Source organism: Trichomycterus rosablanca, chromosome 12, assembly GCF_030014385.1.
Source record: "Trichomycterus rosablanca isolate fTriRos1 chromosome 12, fTriRos1.hap1, whole genome shotgun sequence".
In the NCBI taxonomy this organism is placed as follows: domain Eukaryota; kingdom Metazoa; phylum Chordata; class Actinopteri; order Siluriformes; family Trichomycteridae; genus Trichomycterus; species Trichomycterus rosablanca.
This window is the reverse complement of record NC_085999.1, coordinates 28,513,726-28,533,204: the sequence shown is the minus strand read 5'-3', so window position 1 is coordinate 28,533,204 and position 19,479 is coordinate 28,513,726. Positions and strand designations below refer to the sequence as shown.

Below are 19,479 nucleotides of genomic sequence, written 5' to 3'. Positions count from 1 at the left end.
TTGTACATATGTTACTTTTACTATCAAGGCCAAGTAGGTTACTGTTCAACTGCATGTAGGAGCTGTAAATCTGTTGACCCACTGAAGCTCTTGTATCTTCCTTTTCCTGTCCTGCCTTATGACTCTGATATACACTTTAAACTAATGACTTCATTTCCTTTGAATCATTTCCTTACATGATGCAACATCATCAAAAATTCCACTGTTTGGGTTCACTTTACTCCTCCTGTGCATTACACAATCCAGCATCAATGAAGTAATCAGTATTGCACTAAAGTTTTCTGCCCAGGTCCCCAGTAACCATGCTGCTGTCCAGCCTCCACTCTACCCAGTCACCCAGTCATGTTTACAGATGTTTCTCCAAAGCAGTTTCTTCAAATGAGGAACTATTGATACATTGGTGCTTTGGATCAGTGACGCTGTGAATTCTTGTTTAAGGACGCTGACTCAAAGTGCTTGTTGACATAATTTATTCACTAATAGAAACACATGTACAAACACAGTACATCACTAAGCCATGCTGACAATATGTGATGTGATCTGGCACCTACAGTGTGCACTTACGGTAAACAGTATTTTATTTTGTGTGCTAAGATAATGAGGTTCTGACCAGAGATGATTACAGTTGGTGTGCGATAGCTAAGAACAGGTTATTATGTGAAATAATGTTTTAGCTTAGTAAAGGTGGTGCAGTTTTTCCTCACAGTCATGGAAACCTTCAGCTTCGCATGAAGGTAAGAGTTATTTGTGTTGAATTTTTATATATTTGTATCTGTTGCGGATGTTAATGAATGATAGCTGGTTTGAAATAGCACATGATTTTGTGAATAACATTATACTAAAATAAATGAACAGTGAACAGTTAGGCAAAAAGAGTTTCACTTGCCAGGTCATGCCAAGTTCACACTACACGACTGTCAAGTTGTTCAGATCGCTGTACAGTTCACACTACACAACTGGATCTCTTGCAATCGGGAGTCTTTTCAGTCGTTGTGGATTTCACACTACACGATCTACCATCAGGAGGAATCGCAGGTGACTCTATCTGTCACAAAAACACACACGAGAAGTGACGAGTGGTTTAGTGATAACGTCAAAATTGCACGTCAACAATAAGCGAGCGATCAAAGTTGTATGCTGGAGCCTATCCCAGCTGTGGGTGCAAGGCACACAGTAACACCCTGGATGGGGAGACAGTCCATCGCAGGGCAGACACACATACACACACACACACCCATTCACCTATAGGGAAATTCAGTGTCTCCAATTAACTTGATTGCATGTTTTTGGACTGTGGGAAGAAAAACAGAGCTCCCGGAGGAAACCCACACAGACATGGGGAGAACATGCAAACTTCATACAGAAAGGACCTGGCCCGCCCTGCCTGGGGATCAAACCCAGGACCTTCTTGCTGTGAGGCGACAGTGCTACCCACCGAGCCACCATGCCGCCCGCCATATGGTTTATATGCTGATTATTATCAGATTGTTTGACAAGCTGGCAAGTATGTATTAAATCGGCACTTTTATTCTGTAGTAAAACCTTTTACTACTTTAAGTGCAGCTTAGAGGAATTCTTACTGGTAGCAATATTCTTTGTAAATACCCTGCCTGGACCCAGCATGTCTACCGAGAACAAACAGCCCACGTCAGTCAAGTATCAAGCTGCAGGACATCCACTAACCAGACACACAATCTTTGCAATGTTTTAGCCTGCATGAGGAAATTATTGTCAGCAACTTTTCATAACGTTGTTATATCAAAAGTAATAATTGTAGGTGTCTTGCGAGAAAACAATTAGGAGATGCCTTTTGTATTTTAGATGAGTTCCATTTATCTGAAAAGGTAAAGACTGAAAGGTAATACATGTTTGATGAATGCCATTTTGATGCCCTGTTCTTTAAGCAGAAATTTTATTTAGCCACATAGAAACCCTGTGGCAAAACCACCTCCTTGTTTCTTCACTCACTGTCCATTTTATCAGCTCCACTTACCATATACAAGCACTTTGTAGTTCTACAATTACTGACTGTAGTCCACCTGTTTCTCTGCATGCTTTGTAAGCCTCCTTTCATGCTGTTCTTCAATGGTCAGAACTCCCGCAGGACCACTACAGAGCAGGTATTATTTGGGTGGTGGGTCATTCTCAGCACTGCATTGACACTGACATGGTGGTGGTGTGTTAGTGTGTGTTGTGCTGGTATGAGTGGATCAGACACAGCAGCGCTGCTGGAGTTTTTTAACACCTCACTGTCACTGCTGGACTGAGAATAGTCCACCAACCAAAAATATCCAGCCTACAGCGCCCCGTGGGCAGCGTCCTGTGATCACTGATGAAGGTCTAGAAGATGACCAACTCAAACAGCAGCAATAGATGAGTGATCATCTACAAGGTGACTTTACATCTACAAGGTGGACCAACTAGGTAGGAGTGTCCAATAGAGTGGACAGTGAGTGGACATGGTATTTAAAAACTCCAGCAGCGCTGCTGTGTCTGATTCACTCATACCAGCACAACACACACAAACACACCACCACCATGTCAGTGTCACTGCAGTGCTGAGAATGATCCGCCACCCAAATAATACCTGCTCTGTGGTGGTCCTGTGGTGGTCCTGACCATTGAAGAACAGGGTGAAAGCAGGCTAAAAAAAAGTATGTAGAGAAATTGATGGACTACAGTCAGTAATTGTAGAACTACAAAATGCTTGTATATGGTAAGTGGAGCTGATAAAATGAACAGTTAGTGTAGAAACAAGGAGGTGGTTTTAATGTTATGGCTGATCAGTGTATAAGAGATAAAACAAGACCTATGACCTTTCAAATAATAAGTGCAGGCTTGCCACATCTAGGAAAATTTACCAATGTTTCAAGTTTCTTCATTTGGATATAGTACGCCCTATTTCTTCATGTTCTTGTGAATTTGTTTCAAGTGCTATAGCTTGCTGCTTGTTGAGACCTGTTTAGCCAATTATTATATTGCAGACTGACAGGTAATTAATTTTTGATTAATGTTAAACTGACACTAATTTGAAGACTTCTTGTGGTTTGACCCAGAATTATGCCAATTACATGACCTGACTACATTGTGTAGTCATTTAAAACCTGCTGCAACAACAACAACAACAGAGTTAGTTTTCAGCTTTCAGCACACAATCTTTACCATATTACTGCTTCTATTCAAAGATGTGATAAAGACAGAGAAATTGACAGCCACTTTTAGAGTTCAGGGTGCTCAGATGTCTAAAACGGAACACTATCGATGGGAACAGGACGACACGAAAGCGAGTCGAAAACAAGATCCCGCTCAGTCGCGTTTGAAATCTAACGACGAGGATTCAGCAGAGTTAAAAAGAGACCTGTTTTTATCACAGCCCAGAGGACGTAAATATATTTACATTTGTTCCTGCATATACACGCTTCTTTTTTCCATGTTTTCGAGCTGGAGAAAACAGAAGACGGTGAATCCTGAAACATAAATAGTGGAGACAAGTTAGTGATAAAATTTAAAACCTTTTCACTCAAATCAAGACTTGCACAAGTTCAGCTGAAACTATAAACATATACACATATAAACACATCATAGATATGAAATAGAGGTTAAAAAAAAAGTTAAAGCTAAATAAGCAAATGTTGAAAAAAGGCTGACAGTAAGCACAATATTTTTAAGCCTTTAAGGAGCTATTGATAAATAATCAATAAATGTATGAATTATGTTTTAAATTCAATCATTGTTATATCACAGATTTATCCTGGCTTAGAGTCATGGTGGGTTTGATTCATTGGGCAAAGGGCAGGAAACACCTAGAACATGTTGCCAGTCTATCACAGGGCAAACACACACACATTCACAGACACACTCACATTTAGCCTGCCTGTGTGTCGTTGGACTTGTGGGAGGAAACAAGTGCACCTGGAGGAAACCCACATGGACACAGGAAGAACATGCAAACCCCGGCCACTCGGCTGGGAAATCAATCTACTTGCTCTACTTCTATTATTATTATTACTGTTATAGTTGTTTGTTGTTATTATTATTATTACAATGTAAGTTGTAGTAGACAGACATTATGATAATAAAGCATGGATAAAACATCAATCCTACATATATATATATATATATATATATATATACACAATATAAACCACCTCCTTGTTTCTACACTCACTGTCCATTTTATCAGCTCTACTTACCATATAGGAGCACTTTGTAGTTCTACAATTACTGACTGTAGTCCACCTGTTTCTCTACATACTATTTTAACCTGCTTTCACCCTGTTCTTTAATGGTCAGGACCCCCACAGAGCAGGTATTATTTAGGTGGTGGATCATTCTCAGCACTAGAGTGACAATGACATACATGGTGGTGGTGTGTTAGTGTGTGTTGTGCTGGTATGAGTGGATCAGACACAGCAGCGCTGCTGGAGTTTTTAAATACCGAGTCCACTCACTGTCCACTGTATTAGACACTCCTACCTAGTTGGTCCACCTTGTAGATGTAAAGTCAGAGACGATCGCTCATCTATTGCTGCTGTTTGAATTGGTCATCTTCGAGGCCTTCATCAGCGGTCACAGGACGCTGCCAACAGGGCGCTGTTGGCTGGATATATTTTTCGTTGGTGGACTATTCTCAGTCCAGCAGTGACAGTGAGGTGTTTAAAAACTCCATCAGCACTGTTGTGTCTGATCCACTCATACCAGCACAACACACACTAACACACCACCACCATGTCAGTGTCACTGCAGTGCTGATCCACCACCCAAATAATACCTGCTCTTTAGTGGTCCTGTGGGGGTCCTGACCATTGAAGAACAGCGTGAAAGGGGGTTAACAAAGCATGCAGAGGAAACAGATGGACTACAGTTAGTAATTGTAGAACTACAAAGTGCTCCTATGTGGTAAGTGGAGCTGATAAAATGGACAATGTGTGTAGAAACAAGGAGGTGGTTTTAATGTTATGGCTGATCGGTGTATATTCCTTTTATTTGACACATGTCTGCTATTTTTAACATGTTAGCCTTGAGAGTTTAACACCAGTATGTCTATAATAGCAGATCCAAATGCCAGATGACATTAGTCAGAATGTTTTGTCAGCCAGTAGAACTGACAAAACCAGATGAGCTAAGTGCCCTTTATCACTGACTGACTAGGTTGGCCTAGCTTTTACAAAGCCACAGTCCACCTTAGCATGCATCCAAAATGCATATTTTCTTGCCCACCTTCATGCTTACAAACGTTTTTTCTTACTATCTATTTAATGATTAAACTCATTCATGTCACTTTAGTCATAACAATCTTAAAAACATACATTATTGCTACTAAGAGAAATCAATTTGCAATTAAAGTTAGGTTTTTTTAACATAATAATCACTACACATTCACAATTCCAGTGGCAAGAAATTAAAATAATTTAATTTACAGCAGAGATTTCTGACTCTTTCAGGACTGTGGAAGTAGTTTTTTTTTTTTTTTACACATTTTCGGCATCATAAATTAGGTGCCTCTATCAGTACGTAAGGAAACATTGTCAACTTAATTTTGTTAAAAACTGAAACATTCAAGATTTGTTTCAAGATTAGAAACCCATATCAATCATTTTCTGCCCCAATCTAGATTTTTACCAATAATGTGAGTGTTCTTTGGTGAGTAAGTGTTCATAAGTGTAATAAATGAGCATATTGTGCAACCAATAGAGGTGGCCTGAGGCAAAATGACTACAGCCAAAACATATAAAGGTCACCACAGTGAATCTGGTTCGCATACCAGTCTTGGCAAAGTTTTCCTGACGCAAACCCTCCTATTTCTATCCGGGCTTGGGACCAGGACTGAGATCAAATGTATTTTACATGTGTCTGCCTTCTACAATGAAACCAGAAAAAAAAAAAAACTACTTAATTGTAGTCACTCGTAAAAAAAAAAAAAAACATTCATCCAACAAACATACATATTAGCTTAGCAACCTGATAAAACCTCGCCTTTCGCCTTACAGTGTAGCAAATATAAAATGCTACATAACACACATGACCCAACCTTGACATATTTATGGCAAACTGGTGTATCTGTTTACTTTTTTATCAAGGTCATGTAGTAAGAGCGTATGTTCCACCTGATATACCAACAGCTTTGAGTGTCTCACAAGCTTAGACAAGTGTGAATTGCACACACTGGTTTCTGTTGAACATTCTAACCATTTCTTATGCTAAGCTTACAGTAAGTACATTTTTTTTTTTTTAAACAGATAGATTCTAAAGCCTTTTTAAAGTCTATGATATATACAGTATATATCATATTTTATTGGTCCTATTATATATACTTATAACCATAACTGATATATTGTATACAGTATATTTATAACTATAACAATAGTTTTATATATATTGTATACTGTTTTTAAGAATAGATACACTCCTGCTCCTATTAGTATTATTATTATTGTACCAGATGCACAATTTGCACATACCTTCTTTGCAAATTGCTTTGCCACACCTTACTTACTTTATTTGTATTTGTATTAGTTTCTCTTCTTTTGCTTGTTCAACTACTGGAGGCCAATAATTTTCCTCGGGATAAATCTATCTATCTATCTATCTATCTATCTATCTATCTATCTATCTATCTATCTATCTATCTATCTATCTATCTATCTATCTATCTATCTATCTATCTATCTATCTATCTATCTATCTATCTATCTATCTATCTATCTATCTATCTATCTATCAGGTGGCACAGTGGCTAAGTGGGTAGCACTGTCGCCTCACAGCAAGAAGGTCCTGGGTTCGATCCCCAGGTGGGGCGGCCCAGGTCCTTTCTGTGTGGAGTTTGCATGTTCTCCCCATGTCCGCGTGGGTTTTCTCCTGGTGCTCCGGTTTCCTCCCACAGTCCAAAAACATGCAAGTGAAGACACTAAATTGTCCATGACTGTGTTCGATATAACCTTGTGAACTGATGAACCTTGTGTAATGAGTAACTACCGTTCCTGTCATGAATGTAACCAAAGTGTAAATCATGATGTTAAAATCCTAACAAACAAATCTATCCATCATGTCAAGTCATGCAGTGTTTTGCTTTTATTTTGGACAACATATTTATCAATTAGGGTGTGTACGGTGTAAATATGGTCAATGGTGTGTAGGGTTGCCAACCGTCCTTATTTGGAAAGTAAACATCGCGTTCCGTATTGAACTGATGATACAGGACACGCTCCGTATTTTTATCAGTTATAATGTTCCTCTGACGGTGTAAGACCCATTATGTTTTTTAAAGGTGCAACCCTAACGGCCTACCCCCCGCTACCGCTCAGGTAAACACCCGCCATCCCACCCCCCACCCTATGCCTTCAGCCAACCCGCCAGCCATGGCTGGATTACTGACCGGGCCAGCGCCCAGGGGCCCTTGAGGTCAGGGGGCCCCGGGGGTGCCCTGGCCCAAAACATTTTGCGATGCCTATCAACATTTATGATACAGTATATTTTTATTTCCGAGGGCCCTCCATTTTAAGGATCCTCTGACTGTTAGGGACTTTGACCCCAGGGCCTCTTGGGGGCCCTAGCCATGCTTTTGGGGCCCCTAGCCATGCTTTTGGGCCCTAGCCAAAATACTTCTCTGTTATAGTTGACTCCACTCCAGACCTTGCTCATGTGGACCAACTTACTTTTATTTTCAGGTTTGTTAATAATGACGGACATGTAGTTGAGCGTTTTCTAGCTTTTGAGCCTATTGAAAACCATAGTGGGGACAGTTTGGCAGAGTGTGTCGATGCTATGGTGGAGAATCTGGGCCTAGACTTATCCAACTGTAGGGGCCAGTCATATGATAATGCAAGTAACATGTCGGGAAAGTACAGTACAATGGAGTCCAAGCTCATCTTAAACAAAGAAACCCTTTGATTTGTTATGTCCCCTGTGCAGCACATTCACTGAATTTAGTTGGTGTCAATGCTGTTGACAGTAGCCCAGAAGCTGGACGTTTTTTTGACTTTGTGCAGGCAATGTACACATTTTGTGCATCATCTACACACAGGTGGGGAAAGGTTTTCCGTGATACTGATATCAAACTCACACTGAAATCACTGTCAGGTACTCGATGGAGCGCACGAGCTGAGTCAACTAAGGCTCTTTGGAAATATTATGCACAACTGAGAGAGGCATTGAATGATATGTCTAAAGATATGGAGGAGAAATGTGTAACTCGAAGTGAAGCCTCTGCACTCTGTGACAAATTGGACACGTTGGAGATGGCCTTCATGGCATACTTCTGGGACACAATACTACAGAGGTTCCAAGCCACAAGCCTGCAGCTGCAGAAGCATGATATTGACATATGTACAGCTACACAACTTCTCTTGTCTTTACGAGACTTTGTGGCAGCACAGAGAGATAACTTTGAGGTGTTTGAAGGGGCAGCTTTAAATGTCACCACTGCTGTCTCCCAAGAGTACAGGCATGACCTCCAGCGTACAAAGAAGCGCAAAATTATGTCTGATGATAGTGCAGAGCCAGGTGTAGCATTTAACGGAAAGGACAAGTTTCAGATCGAAACTTTTAATGTTGTCATTGACAAACTTGTGTCCTGTCTCAACCACCGTTTGAATGCATAGACACACTTAACTGAGCTATTTGATGTTCTTTTCTTGCCTGACAATATGTCCAACAGTGAGCTCACTTTAAAGGCTAACTCACTCGCTGCAGCATATCCTTCAGATCTGAACATGAGCCTGGCAGATGAATTGATACAATACAAATCATTCATAACAGAAAAAGAAAAATGTCCTAGTAAAATGCTCAAAACCATGATACATTTGAATTTACAGTCAACCTTTCCAAATGTCTACATAGCACTTAGACTTTTTTTGACTGTGCCTATCACAAATTGTGAAGGGGAGCGTTCATTCTCCAAACTGGCTCGTATTAAGAATGAACTCAGGATTAGGATGCGCCAAAACCGCCTGAACTCACTGTCACTTCTGGCCATTGAATCAGATTTGGTCAGACAGCTTAATTTTGATGAATTAGTGGATGACTTTGCAAGAAAGAAGAGTAGAAAGAAACTTATATAAAATAGATTCTTGTGTTAGGGTTAGTTATTGACAGGTTGTTTAATGTATTAATTTATTTATGTTTTTGGAGGGGGGGGCCCTGGGCAACTCTTTGCCCAGGGGCCCAGACTATCCTTAATCCGTCCTTGCCGCCAGCCCATGGTGTTCTTTATTTCCAGTTCTGTTCAAGTTGGCAACCCTAATGGTGTGGTAATTTGGTACAAATTTGGCTTCTATTCAGGACATTGTGTTTGGTATAGAAGTTCAGAAATCTAGATTTTAGAAGGGTACACAACTTCCTCAAGTTACTGTTCACACAGACGTTTCTGTAATGAAGTTGTTGTTAAGATTGGTGGTATAAGTCTATATTTACAAATTTCAGAAAAAAACAACACTCAGAACCAGGTTAAAAAGCTAAATTTAGAGCTTACAATGTTATATGACTCATCAAAAAGATTCGAGTTTTATTGACGCTGAACCAATTAATATGAATCACCGAAAATCCCCTAAACGTCTGTTTCAGAAAGAGTCGATTCATACAGGTGAGCTGAATAAACTACCGAAAAGAGTCGACACGTCGTTCGCCGTTAGTTACGTACAGTGGCTTACGTTGTTTACGTAGTCGCGATTCACAATGCGCTGTAAGTGTGATTGGTGGATGGCGTGTATGGGCGCGCTTGTGACTACTGATCTTTTAGTGCGTTTCCGGGTATGAGTGTGTGGGTGTGTGGGTGTGTGGTGCGCGATTTAGTACCGAGCGGAGAGGAAATGCACACGGCACTTGAGTGAGGTAACTGTATAAAAACCGCGGTTTGTTTATATTCACTCCCACAACATGGAGCCGCACGGCTTATCGGTGCTGCGGTGCGGTTCTCTGTAACCGGCGCTGTTATTTTATTGATATTTTAGCTGTAATACGGTACAATATTGCGGACTGACTGTTGAGTCTCGCTAAAGCACGTTGCTATCTACCTGACTTAGCTTAGCTTTAGCATTCCGGCTAACGTTATAGTGTTGGAACTGTTCTGGGCTGTATTTATTGACGCTAATTGCTATTAAATGTGCTAGGAAAGATATAGCGTGGTGTTTAATGTCACAGTTTTACCTCAGGTTTAGAAAATTAAATATGTCTGTTTTTGGAAACAAATGTTTCATTGTTCGTGCTAAGCTCTGTGTTACCTCGTGATACTTAAGCAGTAAGCAATGAGGGAAGTTTGGTTTGCACAGTCACTACAGTCATAAGAAGCTAAATTATTATTAAAATATATTAAAAGTATTATTTAACATTTAATTACTGCATACTAACAGTAGATATGCTACAACGCATTTATGATAAAATAACTGTAATGCTATATAGTATATACAGGGGTTGGACAAAATAACTGAAACACCTGGTTTTAGACCACAATAATTTATTAGTATGGTGTAGGGCCTCCTTTTGCGGCCAATACAGCGTCAATTCGTCTTGGAAATGACATATACAAGTCCTGCACAGTGGTCAGAGGGATTTTAAGCCATTCTTCTTTCAGGATAGTGGCCAGGTCACTACGTGATGCTGGTGGAGGAAAACGTTTCCTCACTCGCTTCTCCAAAACACCCCAAAGTGGCTCAATAATATTTAGATCTGGTGACTGTGCAGGCCATGGGAGATGTTCAACTTCACTTTCATGTTCATCAAACCAATCTTTCACCAGTCTTGCTGTGTGTATTGGTGCATTGTCATCCTGATACACGGCACCGCCATTGGATGCACATGGTCCTCCAGAATGGTTCGGTAGTCCTTGGCAGTGACGCGCCCATCTAGCACAAGTATTGGGCCAAGGGAATGCCATGATATGGCAGCCCAAACCATCACTGATCCACCCCCATGCTTCACTCTGGGCATGCAACAGTCTGGGTGGTACGCTTCTTTGGGGCTTCTCCACACCGTAACTCTCCCGGATGTGGGGAAAACAGTAAAGGTGGACTCATCAGAGAACAATACATGTTTCACATTGTCCACAGCCCAAGATTTGCGCTCCTTGCACCATTGAAACCGACGTTTGGCATTGGCACGAGTGACCAAAGGTTTGGCTATAGCAGCCCGGCCGTGTATATTGACCCTGTGGAGCTCCCGACGGACAGTTCTGGTGGAAACAGGAGAGTTGAGGTGCACATTTAATCTTGCCGTGATTTGGGCAGCCGTGGTTTTATGTTTTTTGGATACAATCCGGGTTAGCACCCGAACATCCCTTTCAGACAGCTTCCTCTTGCGTCCACAGTTAATCCTGTTGGATGTGGTTTGTCCTTCTTGGTGGTATGCTGACATTACCCTGGATACCGTGGCTCTTGATACATCACAAAGACTTGCTGTCTTGGTCACAGATGCGCCAGCAAGACGTGCACCAACAATTTGTCCTCTTTTGAACTCTGGTATGTCACCCATAATGTTGTGTGCATTGCAATATTTTGAGCAAAACTGTGCTCTTACCCTGCTAATTGAACCTTCACACTCTGCTCTTACTGGTGCAATGTGCAATTAATGAAGATTGGCCACCAGACTGGTCCAATTTAGCCATGAAACCTCCCACACTAAAATGACAGGTGTTTCAGTTATTTTGTCCAACCCCTGTATATATAGTATATATAATGCTTTATAGGGATGCTACTATATTCATTATTAATGATACTATACTACATTCATGCTATTATTGTAGTCTTGGTAATATTATTTTTACAGTCATGCTACTGCTTGCTACAGTTGTGGTAATATTATAAATATAATAATAATAGTAATACAATGACTGTAGTGAATGACAGACTTTTGGGCAGTATGTGTTGGGTAATTAAATTGCCACATGCCAACTTGAAGCCAAATTGCTTCATTTTTTTGTGTAATGTAACACCACAAAACTTTTCCTCCGCAAAATTACTGACAAGAAAAAACAAGCTGGATCGTGAATGTAACTATGTGCTATTAGGAAAAGTGCTTTGATTTATGCTGTAATATAGATAAAATTGCTTCTAGGGCTGCCTCGATACCACTTTTTTTTATGTTCGATACCGATACCAATCCGGTACTGTCATTTCTCCTATCAAACAACTAAGTAATAATACATGTCTCAGTGCGCCATGGTTAAACTGATGATGATGGTCTGCGCGCATCAAGACTGTCCACACTCCTTGGCATCTCAAGGGTGTTAAATCAGACTTGTCCTTGTCTTAGAGGGCTGCCCACCAGGGCTGAAGAGCTCCCGCTACCCTAAACGCATGTTTACACTGCCCAGTGGTGCCGTGTAACCACCACTCCCTCACATGGTTTAGCACGCCTGCTGAGGCGAGGTCCCAGGGTATGGCGCTTGAAGCCACATGCAGAGAATTGAAGGATGGAGGAGGACCAGTGTACCCGGTCTTCCTGTGTGGTTCAACTAGCTATCTAAATAATGCTCAGACTGTGAAACGAATATTCTAAAGGAATAAATACAGAACCTACATCACACTTATGTAAAACCGCTGTTTTTATTTTAACTTTTACACACAGAACATTTAGCAGCACCATACAAACATTTAAAATAAAATTTAAAGTGCAACTTTATCTGTATTTAAACTAATAAATTATAATTTTAATATAAAATTCTAGATCTGTCAACTCTCAAATCTATACCTTGAAGAGTCAGCGAAAAAATTATAAAATGAATAATACAAAATATTATTTATAAACAATAAAAATAAAACAATTAAATAATAAAAAATAAACAAATGTACCTATCTTGTCCCGGCTGGGAGAGCTCTCACATTCTCGACGAAATTTAATCTATTAGTGTTTGTGAAATAAAACAAACTACACCGTTTCCCGTTTAGCCACAGATGTCCTCTTCAAAATCCAGCAGGGTTTTTTAATAAGCGCGCTTTGGTTTTTAATAATCTAAAAACGTGACAACTTTAACGGAAAATCTCAACCAAGCATAGCGTCAATTTTAATTGGTCCATTGCGTTTGACATCCACATCTTCCAATTGTAGACACTTTGGACGACATGCCGTAAAACAGTGTTTTTAACTGTGGCAGTAGTAGATGATTTTTTAAAATGCTAAAAGTTTAAGTAGATCAGTGTGTGTTGATTTCTGAATGGCATTATTTACATTAAGCGTTATTTACATTAAGCAACAGTATTGGATCGGATTACACCGTTTTTTCCTTCCCATATCCGATCCAGTGATGGAATACAGAATATCGGATCGGTGCCAGCCCTAATTGCTTCCCTATAATCTACAGTCAGTCTCACATAATGACGACGTAAAACATGGCAAGTTTTTCCAAAGAAATTAATTACAAATCCAAAACTGAAATCTGCTATTTACAAATGTATCGATGCTTTTGCTGTGACCCTCCAAACTGTTGTCAAGTTCATTCTGGTTGCAATTATGAGATACACTTGAGATTTTCTAGAACTCGATTAGTTGCTGTTTGAATTGATTAGACATAGTTTAGAAAAGCACAGACCTGGGTCTATAAAATCAGGGCAAGAATTAAATCTAGAGTGATATGTTTAAATGGTCATTTAATTCATTCAAAATCAAAGCAACCTAATACAATGTGCAAAAAAGTATCAAATGGGTCTGAATATTGAATCCAGTGTAAAAAGTGCTAAACCCAAAATGTAGTTCTATGTAGCACTGAGCAAATGGTGGAAAATTTTTTTTTGCCTATGGTGTGCATACACAGAATATTATTATTAAATATGTAACAATTGTTGTATTACCCAGCCAGGGTGGCTCAGTGGGTAGCACTGTCGCCTCTCAGCAAGAAGATGGTGGGTTCGATCCCCCAGGTGGTCCGGGTCCTTTTTCTGTGGAATTTCTTCCAGGAGCTCTGGTTTCCTCCCACAGTCCAAAGACATTCAAGTTGGGTAAATTGGAGATACAAATTTGTCAATGACAATGAATGATGAATCACAAGTTTTTTGTGTGAGGAGTAATTATCGTTTCTGTCATAAATATAACATAAATCCTAATATATAATGAATAAATAAATATTACCCAGCCATGTGACCAATTAAATTTTTTTTAGTTACTGTGACCCAGAATTTTTGTGGGTAAATCCAACGGTTTATAGGTAGCTAAAACCACTGCAGCTTTACTTTGTGAACAGGTGTTCAGAGTCAACACTGTTATGTAACCTAAATGTAACATTGTTATTTAAAGCTTTGTAATTATGAAACGTGTGAAATTCTTAGTAACTGTGACTAGGGTTGGGCGGGATTACGATATTACCGTATACCGCGGTATTTAAAAATGGTGACCGTATTAAAAAATGGTGACGGTATTTTTTAAATGTGAAGCGCCAAATTTCTGCTTCAGGTTTACCTTGAAAACTGAGACTTTAGGACATGCGCGCATCCACAGTGAGGGAGGGGTGGGAGGGGTAGGCGGTTGGAGCTCGCTGATTGGCTGTAGGGTGCTCACTGGTGATAACACAGAGAGACGAGTGAAGAGCCACACTGGCTAGCGTTAGCTGTGAGCTAACAAGCAGAAACTGAAAAACGGCTCGTCTTTTAATTTTTCAAAATCAACATTTTTTATCAGTTCAACCGGAAATGAACACAAGCGCGTGCATGCGCGGACATGTACTTATTTACTAAATATATCTTCAGTGTAAATCGAGCACAAGTGTTGAGAAAAAGGAACAAACAGTAATAATAACGTTACGCCCAATCCGCTGTTCTGACTCTTGTCTGCCATAGATTTTCCTGCCTATGTAAGAACTATTTTTTCCTAAATAAAAGCGCTATATTAAGAAAAAAGAATGTCTCACCTGTCGTGTAATGTGAATTATAAAATATATTGTCTGGCCCTTTAAGAATGTTAAGTGCACTATAGGGCGTAGGGAGCGAGTGTGTAGGGAATAGATCGGATTTGTACCGTTTCCGTGCTCGTGTTTTGCACTGAGCTTGTGTGACATGTAAAGTAGCGTTCTCGTTAACCACTCAAATGTTTGGACTTTGAATTATTTTAACATTATTTTACATCACCGTCATTGCAACATGAACATTTACATTCATATTTTTTGTTACGGTATAGAACTTAATTCTGGATTACAGGCATAACTAATCGTACACGTTCATACACTTAAGAAATATCTGTAACTATAAACTAAGCAGTTAACTTTTGAAATATATTGAAGTGTGTAGCCTGCTATTATTCTGTTTTGTGTGGGCAGAGAGAGATTACAATGCCAAAATGTTATGTGTTAATGTTTGTGTTAAAGTGTAATTGATACACATGCATTTATACTTATGCGTATTTATTATAGATCAGACAAGATAAGCAATGTTTGACGTTCAGATTGTTAAATCTGTAAAAATATATGTAATTACACTCAAGTGTGTACACTGTAAAGTTTGTTTCCCCCCCCCGCGGTAATACCGTATACCGCGGTATTTCCTTATGACGGTATGAAAATCGGCAATATCGCCCAACCCTAACTGTGACAAAGTTTGATGTAAGCTATGAATAATAGGGTGTTTACTGGCTCTTTGGCATCAGTAAGGTATAGTTTTACACTGTTTATTTCTAAAGATACATAAATGAGTTGCATTGTGGGATGTAGTATGCAGTAAAAGTTGCTTAAAGTTTCTCCTTAGTAGGTTTGTGTACTGAGTGGTGTTCATAGAATGCAGTTTCGATTACACACAACCACAAAACCATAAACTGGTGCTTATAATGCCACCAAAGGTTACAGTGGTAGCACAGATAAACCTGTTTAGTTCACTCATATGAAGTTTGAAATGGTGCACATGCTTACATTAGGTCCTGGCTCACAATAAAACAAGATGAAATTATCAAGTATTTTTCATACAGGCATCGTAATTTGGTTAAGTGCTGCTTGATAATCAGTTTAAATTTTTTTTGTTTGTTTCTCTGTTTGACTCCTGATCTGGAATGTAAAGTTATGTATTAACATAGTAAAGTAGTAAGAACAATAAAACTGTCTGGCAGTGGATCATTGCTTTACACAGATTATCGTAATAATGGAAGTCTTGCTTGCTTGTTGTAAGATTGCATGAGGTGTTGCACAGATTTTCTCACAAAGTATGTTCAGATTGTTTTAACCTATTGTTGGTAATTTTCCGCTACCATTCATTGTTTATCTTGGCTTGGTTGTGGATAGCTTAGTGGCACACGTCATGTTATAAGGTTTATCAATATTTGTGTCCCCAGGCACTGAGAGCATGTTTTTTCCCCTATTTTTTCAGTTCTTGTGGGAGCTTGTGTGGTGTAATTGTACGATCCGTGTTTGAGTACCTTGGGTTCAAATCCCTGGCTGGGCTTACAAATACAGAAGGTGCATAGTGTTACATTAACTTACGTGTGGCACGGTGACGAAGTGGGTAGCACTGACGCCTCACAGCAGGAAGGTCCTGGGTTCGATCCCCAGGCGGGGCGGTCCGGGTCCTTACTGTGTGGAGTTTGCATGTTCTCCCCGTGTCCGCGTGGGTTTCCTCCGGGTGCTCCGGTTTCCTCCCACAGTCCAAAAACATGCAAGTGAAGACACTAAATTGTCCGTGACTGTGTTTGATATAACCTTGTGAACTGATGAACCTTGTGTAATGAGTAACTACCGTTTCTGTCGTGGATGTAACCAAAGGGTGAAAAACATGACTTCCAAATCCAAATAAACAAACATTAACTTACCCATTGGGGTGAGACATATTAGTGCACCCTTAGTGCCAGACATCCAGCATAAAAACTGTGCCAAAGCAAACATGCACGAATAATCCACTGTGGCGGCAGTTCTTCCCAACAGCTCCTGGTATGTGTATGTACACAGATCAGCCTTACACTTCTTAAAATGGCATAGCAGTTTCTTACCCCATGTTCCCTTTGAACAATAGACATGTCATGCCGTCTTCTGCCACAAACAGCTCCAAATATCCCTTTTACCATTTAAATCAGGGGTGTCAAACTCATTTTCACCGAGGGCCACATCAGCATTATTGTGGCCCTCAAAGGGCCGATTGTAACGTATTCTGCTGTGATTGCAGTCTGTTGTTTTTCTTGGAGGCTAAATTCTGCATTTATATTGTCCTACTTTACCATAGACACAGCCTCATAACACAAGAGATGCACCGGTTTCTCTTCCTGAAGCACAAACTTGTTTTCATTTTCATTAAATTTCCTCCTTCTGCTTCATTTTCTTACTTATCTTCTTGTACATTTTGGGATTATGTGTAAATATTTCTTAACATCATCTACTGGCGGGATGTGTCACTTTGCAGGTCACAAAATCAGCATGCACTTCGAGAGATGCAGTTAATGTAGGATTTTACAGTGTATTTTAAGACGATTGTTCTGCCCTCACTAATAGTTTATCCCCCTTGCTCAGCTAGACAGACAGACAGACAGACAGCTAGCTCTCTTCAGAATACAGTCGGTTTTATTTGCTTCCCAGCTGTGTGATACACTGTGTGCACCAGAATGAAGTAAAAATACAAACAATAAAAACAATAAAGAACTTAATACAGTAAAAGCACACAGCTGTAGTCAAGTGTTACATCTGGTACAATATGCGATTTAACCAAACGTAAAATAGCGCTAACGAGTTAGCATTTTGTGAAAAGATACTAATTGCTATAGTAACGGTAACGATTGTATTTAATTACGGTAAATTTGTAACTAAAACGCTGTGATATACTCACTAAACATTTACAAACAACTGAGAATATAAACGCCACTACTTACAGACGATGCTTTGGTATTATACTGCAAGATAATTATTTATATTTATTATTATTGTTTACATTACTACCCGCGTTCTTTTGCCGTAAAAGTCACATGGCTTCTCAGCGAAGGTCAAAGTTAGTTGCCATGACTACGATGCCACCGGTTGCCGCTTAAATTATAAGTGCGTCTCTGTAACGACTCGGACCATCACGACAATCATCGTTTAAGCTCTCGCGAGCCACATAAAATGACGTGGCGGGCCGGATCTGGCCCGCGGGCCGTGAGTTTGACACCCCTGATTTTAAATCATGTTTTATTGAGGTAACCTAAGGTATAGTTGCTGTCATTTCAGGCCCGGATTGGACTTTTCAGTCCCCTCCGGACCCATCCCTGGTCATGAAACCATGGTCATCATTGACCACCATGGACAAACATTATTGTGTTTGTGTGATTGACGATGTGAAATGACAGTGTAGTGACACATCCGTCGTCAAAGAATCTCATGGTAAAACCTCCCACAAGTACACATAAAATTGTACAGTGTGTCATAGGAAATCAGGCAAGATATTTTTCTGAATCTCATATATCACATGTGCAAACCTGGCCAAGCTTGAGCTGAGATTTAACATCAGTAATATTTGCTTGTCATTTTTATGCTTGAATTTTGAGCTTTCCCACACAGCATTAAAATGATGGCCATGTCTACAACTTAACCCAGACCTATCCACGATTTTCCTGAACTTTGACCTTTCCCGTGATTCGTAGCTGAAGCCGGTTTTAGACTTCCGGTTACAGTGTTTACGTTCTGAACGACAGAATAGTGGTCATTCGTGACTGTTTTTTTTTAACAAACATGGCCAAAAACGCTAGGTGGTTGAATAGTAAGTGTAGAGCGACTGTCTATTTATGCATTTTGTTAGACGAGTGCACTGTGTACCCTTATTCCCTCCTCTCGGTGTGTTGTTGGAACGCACCCTGCTCACTCGCATGTTCTGCGTCTCTGCAAGCTGATACTCCGAACAATAAAGAAGTTTTGTTTGAGTTGAAACTGAGTCCTTTCTTAATTCCTAGCACTCGACAGTAAGGACATTTTAAGCTGTGGTGACCGTGTTCTGACAGTGCTCCACCCTTCCACGCTTACAGAGTGGGTAGATGACATGAGGTTAGCTATATTGATATAGTGAACCATTTCGTCTTTTCCGAAGCTGTAGACGGTGAGGAGCTACAGAACTATAAAAGCACAGAGGCTTACATGCGTAGGAATTGCTGAAGGTAAACATCAGGCGTGGGTAATGCTGAGGGAAAGTGGAGTAGTCGAGACGGTGGGTTACTCGTGCATTGCAGGGTAAGGGAAGTTGTGGAAGGTAGGGATGAACCGAGGAACATTCTAATAGCTGTGAAACATTGGAAATAATAAACAATGTATCACGACTGATTTGTTGATTGTTTTTACTTCTACAACAGTGTATACTTCACTTGCACAAGCCGTGTCTGTCTGGGTGTCCGGATTTAAATGTTATTTGTCCAATTTCTGCAACGCTCTCTAAAACTTTGGACTATACAAAGTGAAACCGCATTATACGATATTATAAATTTTTTATTATTATTTAATTAATAAATATTATTATATTATTAATATAATTAATATGATTATTATTATTATATTATGGAATGTAACGCGTAAGGCGCAGCGCACGGACAATGTTGACAAATCCGCTGGTGTTCAAAGCACGAACTTTC

The 19,479-nt window shown here is 39.9% G+C and overlaps 1 long non-coding RNA gene across 1 annotated transcript; it reads right to left on the bottom strand.

Moving 5' to 3' along the window:
- Window positions 1-464: 464 nt before the first annotated feature.
- LOC134324441 (uncharacterized) lies at window positions 465-13,989 on the bottom strand. Its single transcript, XR_010014177.1, has 3 exons — window positions 13,779-13,989; window positions 3,398-3,467; window positions 465-1,045 (listed from the first exon to the last, which is right to left on the bottom strand). It is a non-coding gene; the product is annotated as an uncharacterized LOC134324441 (long non-coding RNA).
- Window positions 13,990-19,479: the final 5,490 nt, after the last annotated feature.